General features: G+C 34.6%; 1 protein-coding gene across 3 annotated transcripts in view; it reads right to left on the bottom strand.

Annotated features, from left to right (window-relative positions):
- The window catches only part of coa4 (cytochrome c oxidase assembly factor 4 homolog), a 57,712-nt gene extending 51,491 nt beyond the window's left edge, over positions 1 to 6,221 (bottom strand). For all 3 annotated transcript variants that reach the window (XR_012049360.1, XR_012049359.1, XM_061931215.2), the window contains exon 1: positions 6,057 to 6,221. The gene's annotated coding sequence lies outside the window, so the exon portion shown is untranslated. The remainder of the gene's footprint in view (positions 1 to 6,056) is intronic.
- Between the last annotated feature and the right edge of the window lie 15,127 nt (positions 6,222 to 21,348).

The following is a 21,348-nucleotide window of genomic DNA, read 5'->3' as shown; positions in this document are numbered from 1 at the left end:
ATGAAGAATAATATAAATACAGTCTATTATACAGCATTATTCACATGTGAATAATATAAATACAGTCTATTATACAGCATTATTCACATGTAAATAATATAAAACATTCTATTATACAGCATTATTCACATGTGAATGAAATAAATAGTCTATTATACAGCATTATTCACATGTGAATAACATAAATACAGTCTATTATACAGCATTATTCACATGTGAATAATATAAATACAGTCTATTATACAGCATTATTCACATGAAGAATAATATAAATAGTCTATTATACAGCATTATTCACATGTGAATAATAAAAATGCAGTCTATTATACAGCATTATTCACATGTGAATAATATAAAACATTCTATTATACAGCATTATTCACATGTGAATAATATAAATACAGTCTATTATAGAGCATTATTCACATATACAGTCTATTATACAGCATTATTCACATGTGAATAATATAAAACATTCTATTATACAGCATTATTCACATGTGAATAAAATAAATACAGTCTATTATACAGCATTATTCACATGTGAATAATATAAATACAGTCTATTATACAGCATTATTCACATATACAGTCTATTATACAGCATTATTCACATGTGAATAATATAAAACATTCTATTATACAGCATTGTTCACATGTGAATAAAATAAATACAGTCTATTATACAGCATTATTCACATGTGAATAATATAAATACAGTCTATTATACAGCATTATTCACATGTGAATAATATAAATACAGTCTTTTATACAGCATTATTCACATGTGAATAATATAAATACAGTCTATTATACAGCATTATTCACATGTGAATAATATAAATACAGTCTATTATACAGCATTATTCACATGTGAATGAAATAAATAGTCTATTATACAGCATTATTCACATGTGAATAATATAAATACAGTCTATTATACAGCATTATTCACATGTGAATAATATAAATACAATCTATTATACAGCATTATTCACATGTGAATAATATAAATACAGTCTATTATACAGCATTATTCACATGTGAACAACATAAATAGTCTATTATACAGCATTATTCACATGTGAATAATATAAATACAGTCTATTATACAGCATTATTCACATGAAGAATAATATAAATACAGTCTATTATACAGCATTATTCACATGTGAATAATAAAAATACAGTCTATTATACAGCATTATTCACATGTGAATAATATAAATACAGTCTATTATACAGCATTATTCACATATACAGTCTATTATACAGCATTATTCACATGTGAATAATATAAATACAGTCTATTATACAGCATTATTCACATGTGAATGAAATAAATACAGTCTATTATACAGCATTATTCACATCTGAATAATATAAATACAGTCTATTATACAGCATTATTCACATGAAGAATAATATAAATACAGTCTATTATACAGCATTATTCACATGTGAATAATATAAATACAGTCTATTATACAGCATTATTCACATGTAAATAATATAAAACATTCTATTATACAGCATTATTCACATGTGAATGAAATAAATAGTCTATTATACAGCATTATTCACATGTGAATAACATAAATACAGTCTATTATACAGCATTATTCACATGTGAATAATATAAATACAGTCTATTATACAGCATTATTCACATGAAGAATAATATAAATAGTCTATTATACAGCATTATTCACATGTGAATAATAAAAATGCAGTCTATTATACAGCATTATTCACATGTGAATAATATAAAACATTCTATTATACAGCATTATTCACATGTGAATAATATAAATACAGTCTATTATAGAGCATTATTCACATATACAGTCTATTATACAGCATTATTCACATGTGAATAATATAAAACATTCTATTATACAGCATTATTCACATGTGAATAAAATAAATACAGTCTATTATACAGCATTATTCACATGTGAATAATATAAATACAGTCTATTATACAGCATTATTCACATGTGAATAATAAAAATACAGTCTATTATACAGCATTATTCACATGTGAATAATATAAAACATTCTATTATACAGCATTATTCACATGTGAACAATATAAATACAGTCTATTATACAGCATTATTCACATGTGAATAATATAAATACAGTCTATTATACAGCATTATTCACATGTGAATAATAAAAATACAGTCTATTATACAGCATTATTCACATGTGAATAATATAAAACATTCTATTATACAGCATTATTCACATGTGAATAAAATAAATACAGTCTATTATACAGCATTATTCACATGTGAATAATATACAGTCTATTATACAGCATTATTCACATGTGAATAATATAAATACAGTCTATTATACAGCATGATTCACATGTGAATAATATAAATACAGTCTATTATACAGCATTATTCACATGTGAATGAAATAAATACAGTCTATTATACAGCATTATTCACATGTGAATAATATAAATACAGTCTATTATACAGCATTATTCACATGTGAATAATATAAATACAGTCTATTATACAGCATTATTCACATGTGAATAATATAAATACAGTCTATTATACAGCATTATTCACATGTGAATAACATAAATACAGTCTATTATACAGCATTATTCACATGTGAATAATATAAATACAGTCTATTATACAGCATTATTCACATGTGAATAATATAAAACATTCTATTATACAGCATTATTCACATGTGAATAAAATAAATACAGTCTATTATACAGCATTATTCACATGTGAATAATATAAATACAGTCTATTATACAGCATTATTCACATATACAGTCTATTATACAGCATTATTCACATGTGAATAATATAAATACAGTCTATTATACAGCATTATTCACATGTGAATGAAATAAATACAGTCTATTATACAGCATTATTCACATCTGAATAATATAAATACAGTCTATTATACAGCATTATTCACATGTGAATAATATAAATACAGTCTATTATACAGCATTATTCACATGTGAATAAAATAAATACAGTCTATTATACAGCATTATTCACATGTGAACAACATAAATACAGTCTATTATACAGCATTATTCACATGTGAATAAAATAAATACAGTCTATTATACAGCATTATTCACATGTGAATAATATACAGTCTATTATACAGCATTATTCACATGTGAATAATATAAATACAGTCTATTATACAGCATGATTCACATGTGAATAATATAAATACAGTCTATTATACAGCATTATTCACATGTGAATGAAATAAATACAGTCTATTATACAGCATTATTCACATGTGAATAATATAAATACAGTCTATTATACAGCATTATTCACATGTGAATAATATAAATACAGTCTATTATACAGCATTATTCACATGTGAATAATATAAATACAGTCTATTATACAGCATTATTCACATGTGAATAACATAAATACAGTCTATTATACAGCATTATTCACATGTGAATAATATAAATACAGTCTATTATACAGCATTATTCACATGTGAATAATATAAAACATTCTATTATACAGCATTATTCACATGTGAATAAAATAAATACAGTCTATTATACAGCATTATTCACATGTGAATAATATAAATACAGTCTATTATACAGCATTATTCACATATACAGTCTATTATACAGCATTATTCACATGTGAATAATATAAATACAGTCTATTATACAGCATTATTCACATGTGAATGAAATAAATACAGTCTATTATACAGCATTATTCACATCTGAATAATATAAATACAGTCTATTATACAGCATTATTCACATGTGAATAATATAAATACAGTCTATTATACAGCATTATTCACATGTGAATAAAATAAATACAGTCTATTATACAGCATTATTCACATGTGAACAACATAAATACAGTCTATTATACAGCATTATTCACATGTGAATAATATAAATACAGTCTATTATACAGCATTATTCACATATACAGTCTATTATACAGCATTATTCACATGTGAATAATATAAATACAGTCTATTATACAGCATTATTCACATATACAGTCTATTATACAGCATTATTCACATGTGAATAATATAAATACAGTCTATTACACAGCATTATTCACATGTGAATAACATAAATACAGTCTATTATACAACATTATTCACATGTGAATAACATAAATACAGTCTATTATACAGCATTATTCACATGTGAATAATATAAATACATTATACATTTACAGTACATGTACAGTCAAAAGGAACATATGCATTATACAGTCTGATGGCTGTCGGTATGAAGGACAAAGATAAATAAAATAAAGACTGAATCGATCCAAATTTGGTATTTATATAAACGACTGTCACATAGAAATGTTTGTCAACATTGTTATGCTCCAGGCAAACATTTTTCTACATAAATGTCGATTTATTAAAGTAAGGCCTAAATTTTCTAATTGGCTTAATGGTTTACAATTATCAATCAAATCTTGGAGAATGATTAAGAGTACAAAAGCCCTTAAAGTTATATATTTGTTAAAAACATTGAAAGTGATTTAGATAGCCCTTTGTCTTTATTTTTTATTATTACTATTTATTAATATTTAATACTCTATCTGTATTTGCCTTTGTTTTCTTTCCTTGTTGTTGAAAGTGCATTAACTGTTGTGTGAATTATAAATGTATGTTTGTTGTTCCATTAAAAATAAAAATACATAAATAAATGAAATACTAACTCAAATGTAAAACTTTTTTTTTTAAAGATCGAATTGATCCAAATTTAGAATAAACGACTGTAACATAGAAATGTTTGTCAACATTATTATGCTCCAGGCAAACATTTTTCTACATAAATGTAAATTTATGAAAGTAAGGCCTACATTTAATAATTGAATTTACAATTATCAATCAAATCTTGGAGAATGATTAAGAGTACAAAAGCCCTTAAATTGATATATTTCCTAAAAACATTTAAAGTGATTTAGGTAGCCTTTTGTCTTTTTTAAAATGTTTTAATTATTATTATGTATTAATATTTAATACTCTCTGTTTTCTTTCCTTGTTGTTGAAAGTGCATTGACTGTTGTGTGAATTATAAATGTATGTTTGTTGTTCAATTAAAAATAAAAATATAAATATAAATAAAATACTAACTCAAATATAAATAAAACTAAAAAAAACTGAATCGATCCAAATTTGGGATTTTTCTAAACGACTGTAACATAGAAATGTTTGTCAACATTGTCATGCTCCAGGCAAACATTTTTCTACATATATGTCGATTTATGAAAGTAAGGCCTACATTTTCTAATTTAATTTACAATTATCAATCAAATCTTGGAGAATGATTAAGAGTACAAAAACCCTTAAGTTTATATCTTTCTTAAAAACATTTAAAGTGATTTAGGTAGCCCTTTGCCTTTTTTTTGTATTATTATTATTATGAATTAATATTTAATACTCTCTGTATTTGCCTTTGTTTTCTTTCATTGTTGTTGAAAAATGAGAATAGAGAAAAAATAAAAAATTAAAAAATTAAAATAAATTACTAACTTTAACTCAAATATAAAAAATTCAAAAATCGATCAATCTTGTCTCGGAACCAGCCAATGAGGTGGCGAGTTTGAAGTCACGTGACACAGTTCTACATAGAGGGCAGCATATCGAAACGCAAAACATTTATTTATATAAACTCAAAAAAAGCTTTTATAATAAAGACACAATTTCACTTGCACAGTTTGGACACGTCTGATGTAAAAACGGAATAGTCAACCTTGGAATAATTTCATTTATTTTACTTATAAAGGAGGAAAAATAAATGTATATGCATATTTTGTATTTATTTATTTTTAATCCATATTTACAAGGCATCTAATACACATAATTACTCATCTATTTGAGTAATTAATGTTTATATTACATATATATATATTGTGAATGTAAGTATTAATAACGTCAAAGTAGAGTGAGTGTTCACGTTCGTGGTGTGACCTTATCTATGCTAGCTACTAGTTTTCCGACACAATGGGTTCATTTATTAATTGTTTTCATACCTGCAGATGTTGTTATTGTTTTAATATGCTCCGTGTGTCCAGTCGCCGAAGTTAAGTTTAAGATAAGTCACATTAAAAAAAAAAAACAGACTCGAAAAAGAGTTGCTGTAGTTCCGGGCAGAGGGGGGAAACATTTAGGCGACGGACTGTGATGTCACACAGAAATAGTTCCGTCTCAGCACGGTGAGTCGGTGACAAGGCGGACATGTTATAAGTAGGCGCAGCATTGGCTGCTGTGACGTGAGAAATTGGGCCGCCATCTTGAAGTGGTGATGAGCAGCCTAAACTCACAGGACTGTTGAAAATAGGAATCGGGGAATTACTTTTCCCAAGTAAGATTTAACATTAACGTATTATTTGTTGTATTTTGTGAAAAGAATATTACCACAGAGTTGAGAAGGAGCAAAGATCTTCAATAGTACTGAAATTGTAGCCGCTAGCAAACTAGAGTATGACCATAATAGAATTGTTTGTCAATGAAATTAATTACATTTAAGAATGTCATACTTGGATAACATAAAGTTGAAATGAATGATGAAGATAAAGAGTGTAAAAGGCAACAGGGGTAAAAGTTAGGACCACATTCCAGATTTTTTGGAGGCTGGGGGTCAGGGCCGGCCCGTGGCATAGGCCGTATAGGCAAATGCTAAGGGCGCCGTCCATCAGGGGGCGCCACGCCAGTGCCACAAATGTTGGAAAAAAAAAAAAAAAAAAGTTGGTACTATTATTTCTAAATACAAAAAATAATCCCTCGTTAATTAAAATGCAAAGTAAAGCCTATATAATAGAAATATTATTTGTTACAACATTACGCCCCCCCCCCCCCCCCCCCCCCCCCGCACGGTGCACCCCCTCCCTTCCCGTATCATGACTCTTTTTGGACGTCACCACATCAAAAAATCAACACAAGATGTCAAAACGGCCAAAACTGTCAGGTGCCCAGGGAAGAAAAAAGAGAAAAGAAGAGGAGGAGAAACGAGAAAAAGACAAGAGGTAGCAGGTAGGTAACGTTAGCCTACATGAAATTATTTGTCTGTTACAGAATGTGATAGTAACCTGGCTTTTTAGCATTAAGCTAATGTTACATGATTCGGCAATTGCTAATCAATAAATAGCTAGTTCTGTTTTAACGTCGGGTTGATTGTGGAGGGGGCTAAATTGTTAAGGAAAATAATAATGTAACGTTAGGTAATTACAGTACTCCCACCTTACATTCCTCAGGGACATTTGTATTAGATCTTTTAAGCAGGTGTTTTTTGTTTACATTGTTATTGCCTTCTGGTTAGCTAAAGTTTGCCCTGCAGGTAATAGTCACTTTTCCACCCCTTTATATATTAGGTATAGTTGTAAGCCTAGTTGTTAAAGTGCACATCATTAATGTTAATTAAGCAATATGCATGTAAAAAAATATTGTATTTCATATATTAATTTTTTATTTTTTGCATTCATTTATTTATTCTTTTTTTTTTTTTTTATCTTGTTAACTATTCTGATTGTTAATTTGCTTTCTTTAAGTAAAAAAAAGGTCAAAGACAAAGCTATTCGATTTCTTGTGAGTATATACACTTCACTGCCGATGTGGGGGGGCGCCACCTAAAATCTTGCCTAGGGCGCCAGATTGGTTAGGGGGTGATATATGTTAGCTAACTAGACAATCAGATGGACAGTGGCTATACAGTATTATACAAGTCTAAATTTAGTCTAGCTTTTGTTGCGTTTTGGACCAGTTGTTCCTCCCAGGGAATTCAAGTCACAATTCGCTCCCAAGTTCTTTCCGACACTTAAAGCTGAGTTGAAAAACCACCAGAGACAGAATAGGTATTTTGTTGTATATTCTCAAAGCTTTGCCAATATACATTTTGATTGAGACCTGTCTAACCCTAGAACATTCTATCGCGCCTCCCCAAAATGGTCTGTCTTCCCGATCCCACTACCCTCTCTCTCGTCCCACCTCTGTAGACAGGGCCGGCCCGTGGCATAGGCCGTATAGGCAAATGCTAAGGGCGCCGTCCATCAGGGGGCGCCACGCCAGTGCCACAAATGTTGGAAAAAAAAAAAAAAAAAGTTGGTACTATTATTTCTAAATACAAAAAATAATCCCACGTTAATTAAAATGCAAAGTAAAGCCTATATAATAGAAATATTATTTGTTACAACATTGCGCCCCCCCACGATGCACCCCCTCCCTTCCCGTATCATGACTCTTTTTGGACGTCACCACATCAAAAAATCAACACAAGATGTCAAAACGGCCAAAACTGTCAGGTGCCCAGGGAAGAAAAAAGAGAAAAGAAGAGGAGGAGAAACGAGAAAAAGACAAGAGGTAGCAGGTAGGTAACGTTAGCCTACATGAAATTATTTGTCTGTTACAGAATGTGATAGTAACCTGGCTTTTTAGCATTAAGCTAATGTTACATGATTCGGCAATTGCTAATCTAGTTCTGTTTTAACGTCGGGTTAATATTGTGGAGGGGGCTAAATTGTTAAGGAAAATAATAATGTAACGTTAGGTAATTACAGTACTCCCACCTTACATTCCTCAGGGACATTTGTATTAGATCTTTTAAGCAGGTGTTTTTTGTTTACATTGTTATTGCCTTCTGGTTAGCTAATGTTTGCCCTGCAGGTAATAGTCACTTTTCCACTCCTTTATATATTAGGTATAGTTGTAAGCCTAGTTGTTAAAGTGCACATCATTAATGTTAATTAAGCAATATGTATGTAAAAAATATTGTATTTCATATATTCATTTTTTATTTTTTGCATTCATTTATTTATTCTTTTTTTTTTTTTTCTTGTTAACTATTCTGATTGTTGATTTGCTTTCTTTAAGTAAAAAAAAAGGTCAAAGACAAAGCTATTCGGTTTCTTGTGAGTATATACACTTCACTGCCGATGTGGGGGGGGGCGCCACCTAAAATCTTGCCTAGGGCGCCAGATTGGTTAGGGCCGGGCCTGTCTGTAGACAAAACAAAATGCTAGTCTAAACACATTCCAAAGAACTCAAGGTTTACACACATAGTATACTTGCTGACAGAGCATCAAGAGAATAAATGGAAAACACGAGCTGTTTTCAAATATGACTAAGAAATGAAAGAAGTACAACTTAAATTCGGATATATGTAAATATCTGCCTCCGACACTTTCCAACCCAATGTTTATGTAGGATACACGTGTATATATATATATATATATAACCTAATCATATTGTTTCTTCAACTTAAAAATAGCTGACCGTTTTTTCCCCCCTTCTCTGGGATTATATTCCCAGTTTTGATCTCGGATATCTGGTCACTTATGCACTGCAAAAAGTCAGTGTTTAAAAACAAGAAAACAAAATACAAAAATGAGGGGTATTTTATTTGAACTAAGCAAAATTATCTGGCAATAGAACAAAAAAATTCGGCTTGTCAAATATTTCCAAAACAAGTAAAATTAGCTAACTTCAATGAACCCAAAAATACCTTAAAGTAAGTATATTCTCACTAATAACAAGTGCACTTTTCTTGGTAGAATAAAAGAAAACCTTTTTGCTCAATATGTGGTGGGCTCTCCTATTTCTGGGGCTGAGGTTAGTTAAAAAACTCCTCGGTGGCAAGGCCCCGGGGGTAGATGAGATCCGCCCGGAGTTCCTTAAGGCTCTGGATGCTGTGGGGCTGTCTTGGTTGACAAGACTCTGCAGCATCGCGTGGACATCGGGGGCGGTACCTCTGGATTGGCAGACCGGGGTGGTAGTTCCTCTCTTTAAGAAGGGGAACCGGAGGGTGTGTTCTAACTATCGTGGGATCACACTCCTCAGCCTTCCCGGTAAGGTCTATTCAGGTGTACTGGAGAGGAGGCTACGCCGGATAGTCGAACCTCGGATTCAGGAGGAACAGTGTGGTTTTCGTCCTGGTCGTGGAACTGTGGACCAGCTCTATACTCTCGGCAGGGTCCTTGAGGGTGCATGGGAGTTTGCCCAACCAGTCTACATGTGTTTTGTGGACTTGGAGAAGGCATTCGACCGTGTCCCTCGGGAAGTCCTGTGGGGAGTGCTCGGAGAGTACGGGGTATCGGACTGTCTGATTGTGGCAGTCCGCTCCCTGTATGATCAGTGCCAGAGCTTGGTCCGCATTGCCGGTAGTAAGTCGGACACGTTTCCAGTGAGGGTTGGACTCCGCCAAGGCTGCCCTTTGTCACCGATTCTGTTCATAACTTTTATGGACAGAATTTCTAGGCGCAGTCAAGGCGTTGAGGGAATCTGGTTTGGTGGCTGCAGGATTAGGTCTCTGCTTTTTGCAGATGATTTGGTCCTGATGGCTTCATCTGGCCAGGATCTTCAGCTCTCGCTGGATCGGTTCGCAGCTGAGTGTGAAGCGACTGGGATGAGAATCAGCACCTCCAAGTCCGAGTCCTTGGTCCTCGCCCGGAAAAGGGTGGAGTGCCATCTCCGGGTTGGGGAGGAGATCTTGCCCCAAGTGGAGGAGTTCAAGTACCTCGGAGTCTTGTTCACGAGTGGGGGAAGAGTGGATCGTGAGATCGACAGGCGGATCGGTGCGGCGTCTTCAGTAATGCGGACGCTGTATCGATCCGTTGTGGTGAAGAAGGAGCTGAGCCGGAAGGCAAAGCTCTCAATTTACCGGTCGATCTACGTTCCCATCCTCACCTATGGTCATGAGCTTTGGGTTATGACCGAAAGGACAAGATCACGGGTACAAGCGGCCGAAATGAGTTTCCTCCGCCGGGTGGCGGGGCTCTCCCTTAGAGATAGGGTGAGAAGCTCTGCCATCCGGGAGGAGCTCAAAGTAAAGCCGCTGCTCCTCCACATGGAGAGGAGCCAGATGAGGTGGTTCGGGCATCTGGTCAGGATGCCACCCGAATGCCTCCCTAGGGAGGTGTTTAGGGCACGTCCCACCGGTAGGAGGCCGCGGGGAAGACCCAGGACACGTTGGGAAGACTATGTCTCCCGGCTGGCCTGGGAACGCCTCGGGGTCCCACAGGAAGAGCTGGACGAAGTGGCTGGGGAGAAGGAAGTCTGGGCTTCCCTGCTTAAGCTGCTGCCCCCGCGACCCGACCTCGGATAAGCGGAAGAAGATGGATGGATGGATGGATGGATGTTGAAAAATATTCTTAGATTAATTAAATGCTCGTGCCATTATCTTGACCTAATGATATGCGCTCGGCATTACATTTCTTGAAACCAGAAAACTTATACTAAAAACTAATTTATTGTTCTTAATGGAAAGGCAACAAGGCAAGCGCTTGTTACTCTCGGGGTCTCCTAGCCGCTCAGGCAAATCATATTGTCTAAAAATGCATTTTTCCATTGATAACATGACATAATCACGCCAAGTGCGTGCTCTTTCAGTCAATTAGTTTTTGGCCCCCGGCCAAAAACATTTTTTATTATAATTTTGAAGAATGTATCTGAATGTGTATGAACTATTTCTGTTCAAAATTGTTTGAAATGTCAAATGTTTAATGTTTAAATAGTCAGTTTACTGTACTGTGCCAACTGTACTACTATATGAGTACGTATTTTCTATTGTTTCATTAAAAATAAAACAGCAAAATCCATTTGGCTGTCATCTGTTTTAATTATGAGACACAATTGTGTCAAAGTCATGATTTTTTTTTTCATGCTTGAAGTAAGAAATTATTACTTTAAAAAAGTACTTTTATACTTGTGATTGTTGATGACACAGCTTTGCAACACTTGATATTCTAGTTTCAAGCATGTTTTACTCAACATAGGCAGAGGTGGGACACATGTTTTAGTATTCATAGTTTGCTTAACAGTAATAGAATATTCTTATATGCTACACTGCAAAAACTGAAATCTAAGTAAGATGAAATATCTCAAATAAGGGTGATATTTGCTTATTTTCTGTCTGATAAGATCATTCTTCTCACTAAGCAGATTTTATGTTAGAGTGTTTTACTTGTTTTAAGGGTTTTGGTCCTAGATGATCTCAGTAAGATATTACAGCTTGTTGCTGAGATTTGATGACCTATATTCAGAGGTGGGTAGTAACGCGCTACATTTACTCCGTTACATCTACTTGAGTAACTTTTGGGATAAATTGTACTTCTAAGAGTAGTTTTAATGCAACATACTTTTACTTTTACTTGAGTATATTTATAGAGAAGAAACGCTACTTTTACTCCGCTACTTTTATCTACATTCAGCTCGCTACTCGCTACTAATTTTTATCGATCTGTTAATGCACGCTTTGTTTGTTTTGGTCTGTCATAGTGCCTGCGTTTCAACAAATACAGTCACTGGTGACGTTCACTCCGTTCCACCAATCAGATGCAGTCACTGGTGACGTTGGACCAATCAAACAGAGCCAGGCGGTCACATGACCTGACTTAAACAAGTTGAAAAACTTATTGGGGTGTTACCATTTAGTGGTCAATTGTACGGAATATATACTGTACTGTGCAATCTACTAATAAAAGTTTCAATCAATCAATCAAAAGTGTGAAGGAAAAAAAGACCCTTTTTTATTTCAACCGTACATCCCGTCAAAAGCCTAAAGACTGACTGCACAGTTCCTGTCTTCACAATAAAAGTGCCGCTCCATCGCGCCTGCGCTTTCAAAACAAGAGTCTCCGAAAGCCAGCGCAAACAAGCTAGCAAGCTACGGAGTTTGCCGCCAATGTATTTCTTGTAAAGTGTATGAAAACGAATATGGAAGCTGGACAAATAAGATGCCAAAAACCAACCACTTTCATGTGGTATTAGACAGAAAGGAGGAACTTTTTTTCTCCTCCATTTGAAAACGTGGACGCTATCAGCACTACTGTCTGATTACAATCAACGCAAGTCATCAGAATCAGGTAATACACCAACTTATATTCTTGTCTTCATGAAAGAAAGGAATCTATATGTGTTAAACATGCATGTATATTCATTAAAACAACTTTAACATGTAAACAAAAACGGCAAAATAAAAAAATATAAATTATATACTGTATATACATATGTGTGTATGTATATATATATATATATATATATATATATATATATATATATATATATATATATATATATATATAATATTTATATATATGTGTGTATATATATATATGTGTGTATGTATATATACATATATATATATATATATATATATATATGTAAGTGTGTATGTATATATATATATATATATATATATATATATATATATATATATATATATATATATATATATATATATATATATATATATATATGATATGTGTGTGTATGTTACTCATCAGTTACTCAGTACTTGAGTAGTTTTTTCACAACCTATGGACCGACTCAACTGACACTGATTTTTTGCCCTAGTACAGGGGTCACCAACCTTTTTGAAACCAAAAACTACTTCTTGGGTACTGATTAATGCGAAGGGCTACCAGTTTGATACACACTTAAATAAATAAATATATTGTCATTTGTAAGTTACACGTAAGTGTGATTTAAACAAGAATAGATAAATAAATACATTTATATATATAAAAAAATGGGTATTTCTGTCTGTCATTCCGTCGTACATTTTTTTTCCCTTTTACGGAAGGTTTTTTGTAGAGAATAAATGATGAAAAAAACACTTAATTGAACGGTTTAAAAAAGGAGAAAACACGAAAAAAATTAAAATAAAATTTTGAAACATAGTTTATCTTCAATTTTGACTCTTTAAAATTCAAAATTCAACCGACAAAAAGAAGAGAAAAACTAGCTAATTTGAATCTTTTTGAAAAAATAAAAAAAAAGAATTTATGGGACATCATTAGTCATTTTTCCTGATTAAGATACATTTTAGAATTTTGATGACATGTTTTAAATTGGTTAAAATCCAATCTGCACTTTTTTTTAGAATATTGAACAAATTGGACCAAGCTATATTTCTAACAAAGACAAATCAGTATTTCTTCTAGATTATCCAGAACAAAAATTTTAAAAGAAATTCAAAATACTTTGAAATAAGATTTAAATTTGATTCTACAGATTTTCTAGATTTGCCAGAATAATTTTTTTGAATTTTAATCATAGTACGTTTGAAGAAATATTTCACAAATATTCTTCGTCGAAAAAACAGAAGCTAAAATATTTATTATTCTTTACAATAAAAAAAAATGCATCGGTGTTGCCGGACCCATCACTAGTGATCAGTGAGGTAAGATGAATTAAATGCGCTGACAGTTCATTGCTCCTGCCAAATGAATTGCACTGAGTGGAGTGGATCACCACTCCAAGATGGCGGCCCCGCGTCTCGTCAGCGCCAGTAGGCAGTAGCTCTCCATGCTGCGTACCCTTAGAAGATGTCTACGGACGGACTTTACAGGTAAAAAAAAAAAGTGCTGCATTAAACCTTATATCGTAGGAGTGTTGCTATTATTTTGCATGTATATGTATGACACGTGTTTAGAAATCCTTACTAGAATAGTAAGTCGTGCGTTTTCTGGGTTATCTTGAAATGATACAATAAAATTAAGCTCGGTCCTAATTATTAGTGCGCCGGAAGTAGAAACCAAATTTCCGTTTAAAATTCGCTCAAATGTCCTAATTATTAAGTTATTAATAATACTTGTGCAAAATGTGAACATATACCCGTGTATGTGTATGCATAATCACATTAGGGATGATGTTTGATAAGAAATTATCGAGTTCGAGCCCATTATCGAATCCTCTTATCAAACCGATTCCTTATCGATTCTCTTATCGAATCCAGATAGGTTGTTGTATATGTAAAAAAACACAATATTTGGTTTAACAAAAGCTCACTTTTATTTTATAAGAAAAAAATTAAATTAAATAAATAAATAAATATTGACTGTTGCTCCCCTAAAAAAATAAAATAAATAAATATTGACTGTTGTTACCCAAATTATATTAAGTGTGATTCTTAAGAAAAACAAATATATACAGTAACACAAAAACAACCTGTCTCTGTGATCACTATAGGTGCATAAATAATAACATAGTGTTAAATAAAATCAGTACCTTGGGCACAAAACTGAAAATAATACAGCTCTCCAAAAAGTGCACTTCTGCTGCTATTGGAACATACTAACCACACACACAGGCAGACAGCTAACAAACAATCCAAGACGTCTAATAAAGTTCCAAAGCAGATTAATTCATTTCGGAAAACAGCTCTCCAAAAAGTGCACTTCTGCTGCTATTGGAACCTACTAACTACACACACAGGCAGACAGCTAACAAACAATCCAAGACGTCTAATAAAGTTCCAAAGCAGATTAATCCATTTTGGCTCTTTATTGTTGTTGATCTTGCTTTGTCTTTTCCTATCTTTACTTTTGTCTTGCACTGGACTGTTATTTTTTTTAAAACTGAAATACACACAATGACAAATGTATAAGCTATGTGATTCAATTAACATACTGAAATTGAATACACAATATGTAAATATTAGCTTCACACAAATATACAGTACTATCATCAAACAAACACTTCTGAGTGTTGAAACTATTTCGATGGTGGAAATATACGACTGGCAGCCATTTTAAGTCCTCAAAACATCCATTGAAACAGTGCACAAAAATCATTTTTCAATAAACATCTTAGTACCAAATTTAACCACTTTCCACCTTAATATTGAGTTACATAAACAAGTTAAACAGTTTACTTACAGACTTATCTTTTCCAAGGCTTGTAAAAGCTAACACAACTTGTCTACTTCTCAATTGTCTCATGAACTGAACTGACGTCGCCAACCCGGAAGTGCCCAAACTAATGACGCGTAGTATTTTCATATCGCCACAAGGTGTCAGTAAGAGTCTACAATCAAATGGGCATAACATTGCCGTCTGACGGAGGCAGATATTTACATATATCCATATTTAAGTGTTACTTCTTTATTTTCATAGTCATATTACAAAATAGCTAGTGTTCTTCCAGTTGTTCTGTGTGTGTCAACCTTGAAGTTGTGGTATGCAGGGGGTAGCTACAACTAATTTTCCTTATCTGTTCCTGTGTCCAGCTGAGGAGGACAATGGGCATGTGGTCGGGCGTGAGGGAGGGACAACGAGGATGGGAGCGAGAAACACATATAGAAGAGAAGGTTTCCGTATTTTAGATCAGATCAATTTTGGCTACGCATTAGTATGTGTTGTTCGAGGCTGGTCTCTTCACATATTTGAAAATAAATTACAAAATACCTATTCTGTCCTGGTGGTCAATTTGAACTCAGCTTATGTGTCATCAAAAGAACTTGGGATTGACCAGCATTTTAATTTCCCCTTGGAGGAACATCTGGTCCAAACGCAACACGTCCCACAGGGAATTTCCTGTGGGAAGGGATTCGTTCCCAGGGATTCGAATAAAGAACCAACTCTTTTTCTTTACTATAGTGGCCTCGATAACGGCAACCAGTTCTCAAAAAGGGATTCGAGTCCATGGAATCGGTTCTTTTCTTATCGAACAACCAAGAGAACCGGTTTCGAACATCATTACTAAATCCCATTAAGTTTTTTTTATTTTTTTTTATTTAACTTTTTTATTGAACAGCAAACATACATGTATAACTCCATACTTGCCAACCTTGAGACCTCCGATTTCGGGAGGTGGGGGCGTGGTCGGGGGTGGGGCGGGGCGTGTTTGGGGGCGTGGTTTAAAGGGGAGGAGTATATTGACAGCTAGAATTCACCAAGTCAAGTATTTCATACAAATATATATATATATATATATATATATATATATATATATATATATATATGTCTTAATAAGGTTATCCAAAAAATAGTGCTCGATACCGTAGTAGAGCGCAATATATGTATGTGTGGGGAAAAAATCACAAGACTATTTCATCTCTACAGGCCTGTTTCATGAGGGGGGGTTCCCTCAATCATCAGGAGATTTTAATGGGAGCATTCGCATACCATGGTTTATATAGGGCACAGAGTGGGTGGGTACAGGCTGGCGTAGGGGCGTGGTGATTGGCTCATGTGTTACCTAGGAGGTGTTTCCGTCTGTGGCGGCATGCTGTTACAATTTCGCTGCGCTTGTTGAGGGATGACAGGTCTGGACGGTAAATAATAAACAGTTTCTCTTTCAAGCATAGGTTGCATCTTTTATTACCACTATTGTAAGGTGTGCTGGATGCAAGAATTTGCCATGTTATTGAATATTCAACATTATTGTCTTTGAGGTCCCAAATGTGTTTGCTGAGTTCTGTGGTATTCCGCAGGTTTTGGTTCCTGAAAGAAGCCTTGTGATTGTTCCATCTGGTTTTGAATTCTCCCTCGGTTAATCCTACATATGTGTCGGATGTGTTAATGTCCTTGCGTGTTACTTTAGATTGGTAGACAACTGATGTTTGTAAGCACCCCCCGTTGAGAGGGCAATCAGGTTTCTTTCGACAGTTGCAACCTTTGTTGGTTTTGGAGTCGCTCTGTCCGGGGGTCGACGGCTCATTTGCAATTGTTTTGTTGTGGTTTGAGATGATTTGTCGTATATTGTTCATGCAGCTGTAGCTCAATTTAATGTTGTTCTTGTTGAATACTTTTCTTAGGGTGTTGTCTTTGGGAAAGTGTTTGTCAATCAGATTGAGGAATTTGTGTCCAATGTTAGTTGAGACGTTTTTGCTGTATGGGGGGTTGTACCAGATGATGTCGTTTCGTTTTCTGTTCTTTTTCGGTTGGTTTCCTGGCGTGGGTTCATAGGTGAGGGTGAAATTGTATCCGCTTTCATCAAGGGCTTTTTGGTACGGGGGGGTTGCTTGGTCAAATTCAGCTTTGCTAGATGACAGCATCGATAGCCTTTTATTAATTCCGGTAGGTATTCTTTTCGTGGTGGTGGGTGGGTGGTTGCTGTCATGGTGCACGTATTGGAGTGTTGTGTTGGGTTTCGTGAATGGTTGGTAGCTGTTATTTCTCAGGTTGAAAGTGACGTCAAGGAAGTTGATATATATATATATATATATATATATATATATATATATATATATATATATATATATATATATATATATATATATATATATATATATATATATATATATATATATATATATATATATATATATATATATGTATATAAATATATATATATATATTTATATATATATATATATAGATATCCACATCCTGAAAATATGCAAACAAAACTGTGTTTAGATAATTGATACTTCAAACTTGCGTAAATAAATATTAAGGAATATAACATAACTTGGCTTCTGAGAGTTTCAAAATGTAATGAATAAAATGCTAAAGTTGTTGATAAACAAGCAATTATTTTAATAATTAAATATGGTCATTTTAAATGAATTATTATGATAATTTCAAATCAATTATTTCAAATATGTTTATTTTAATGTATAATTCTATGGCTGGATGTAATAAGGAGTCACAAAAAAGTACAAATAAAAATACAATTAATTTTGATGTTTTTAGCAAAATATAGTAAAAATGTATTTTTATTTTTTTATTTTTTTTATTATAAATATATTTATTTTTAGGTAAAATAAACATAATAATACAATTTATCTCGTCTGGATGATTTAGTTCTTGTCACCCTGTTGTCCTCCCGTCATGAAAAAAGGCTGTCTTCACTCAGGTCCGCATGGAGCTGGAGGGGGCGTGGCTTCCAGCTCCGGCTGAAAATCGGGAGATTTTCGGGAGAATATTTGTCCCGGGAGGTTTTGGGGGAGAGGCGCTGAATTTCGTGAATTCTCCCGGAAAATTCGGGAGGGTTGGCAAGTATGTATAACTCACACAAAAGTCAAGGCGCTTTCAGCATCAAGGAAAGAAAACAAAAGCAAATACAGAGAGTATTAAATGGTGATAGTACAAAAAAAGACAAAAAGAGCTACCTAAATCATCTTTTGTACTCTTAATTATTCTCCAAGATTTGCATAATCACATTAGTCAACCTGCTGTTGTTGTTGTTGTTGTTGTTGTTGCAAAGACTAGTATGGTGGCTGACAGGGACAAAACGTCAAAAAAAATACTAAACCAAAAAACATAAAACTGGACGAGGGATTAAAAATTAAAAAAATAATCAAAAATAATTTAAAAAAATAATCCCTAAATTACTGCTGGCCATCTGAGGGCCGGTTTAACTTTAATGACCGCCTGATTCAGAGTGATTTGTGAGGCGTAAGAAGTGCACAGAGGAGGTTGTTGACATGATGTTGAGGAGGACAAAAAGCACACCGCGTTGTGTCTCTTTAAGAAGGATAACGTTTCACGTCTCGACTTTGGCGACCTCGGCTTCAGCAAACGAGGTCGTTATTCACGCTTAAGCCGAGTAAATCTAAATCCTGTCACAGTCGAACTATTCTCCCCCCAGGAAACAATGTAAATAAATAATAATAATCTGTTCCAGGGTCAAACTGCGGTTTTATCAAGGCACATTTCAACAATCACAAGTGTTTTTTTTTTTTGCAGTTTATACCTTTTTTAGATGTAATTTAGAGATGCGCGGATAGGCAATTTATTTCATCCGCAACCGCGTCAGAAAGTCGTCAACCATCCGCCATCCACCCGATGTAACGTTTGATCAGAACTGCACCCGCCCGCCATCCGCCCGAAGTTTTATTTACGGAGGCAATAATTGAGCATGGATTTCCAATCGCACTGGCTGATCACATGGGACAGTTAAATGTTTGTAATGCAACCTTTAAAAATCATTACGCGGTGATCGCGGTCCCAAAAATAAACTTTTCTTGCATGCTAATGTCCAGAAAAATTCGCTTTATATTACTATAGAGTCCTTTTAACGAATGAGTTTGATGGTTTATCACAAACCTTAAATGAAAGAAGTCCTTTGTTCTCCTGCACCTGCATGCGCTTTGGCCTTGCTTCGTGTTTGGTGCGCAATCCTGTCGGCTGTATTTCACAGCACGACATACTGTTAAAAGTGTTTATACTATTTATGCTTTCAAGTCCAAGTTGAAGAAATCTTGTTAAATGTTGACAGCATAACTACCAAAATACAGAAGTATGTCCTTAATATTTTTGCAGTGCTATTTCTGTTGAAAAGTTCAAATGATTACATTAGAGATGTGATGTGCCACTTTTCAAGTGTCTGATGGCTTCAATTAATTTTCATTAATTTTTCATATTTTGAATTCTTTTGAAAGGCTTACAAAAAAACTACATTTGAATTGTAATTCCATGCTATTGACAGGACTATTAATTTTAATGAAGTTAGCTTACCATGTTTACAGTATGATAATTGTGATAGAAATGTGAATTTTAGGCACAGAATATTTTTTACAATTGAACAAGGCAGTCGATTATACAAGCTTGGACAGAAAGTTAATAATGACACCAATTTTTTTTTTAATGGAATTGTTTAGTACTGTTTTACCATTTGTTTACTGTAAAAAGTGTTTATACTGTTTATACTTTCAATTAAAAAATTGAAGTCTTGTGAAAGGTTGACAGGATAACTGGCATTAACTGTCAAAATAATTTCAAACTATTGAAGTTAGCTTACAGAATAAACATGTCAATCAACCCATATGATTTTTGCTGTAATATTTTTGTTTTGAAAAGTCACTGTGACTGATAGAAAAGTGATGGTTTTAGCAACATTTTAACCTGTCTGAATGCTAATAATCATTTTGCGTCGGGGGGCGAAGCCCTGAACCCTCAACCAGGACTTTGTCCTGGACCTACCGGGGCCTGCGGCCCTTGGACCCTGGCTACTAGGTTTTTCTGATTTCAAAAGTTGGCAGGTATGGTGAGGTTATAAAGCTTTTGCCTGTTAAAGAAAGGAGACTGATCCAATGCAGCACAGACTTTCGCGTGCCACGCTGTCACGACCCAGACGCACACCAGTGCGCAATCATATGGGAGCCGCGCTGAGCGCACCTTCAAGCGCGTCTCGCTGCCGGCGACGGCCGGGTATGGGCCCGACGCTCCAGCGCCATCCATTTTCAGGGCTAGTTGATTCGGCAGGTGGGTTGTTACACACTCCTTAGCGGGTTCCGACTTCCATGGCCACCGTCCTGCTGTCTATATCAACCAGGGTGAGCCCCACCCCTTTCGTGAGCGCACTGCGCGCGGAGTGACCCCTGTTACGCGCCCCCGGCAACAGGGGTGGCGGGCAGGTAAGCTGCGCGGGCGGAGCGCGCGGAGTGACCCATGTTACGAGCCCCCGGCCACGGCGGTGGCGGGCAGGTAAGCTGGTTACCTGCTGCGCGTGACGCCGGCCGCGGCGAAGGCGGACGAGGCGGGGTGTCGGTGCGGTGGGCGCGGTAGTGACCCTGGACGTGCGTCGGGCCCTTCTCGCGGATCGCCTCAGCTACGGCTCCCGGTGGGGCCCTCTCGGGGGAAGGGGCCTCGGTCCCGGACCCCG

This window comes from Nerophis lumbriciformis, linkage group LG37 (assembly GCF_033978685.3).
Source record: "Nerophis lumbriciformis linkage group LG37, RoL_Nlum_v2.1, whole genome shotgun sequence".
In the NCBI taxonomy this organism is placed as follows: Eukaryota; Metazoa; Chordata; class Actinopteri; order Syngnathiformes; family Syngnathidae; genus Nerophis; species Nerophis lumbriciformis.
This window is presented reverse-complemented; position numbering and strand designations above follow the sequence as displayed.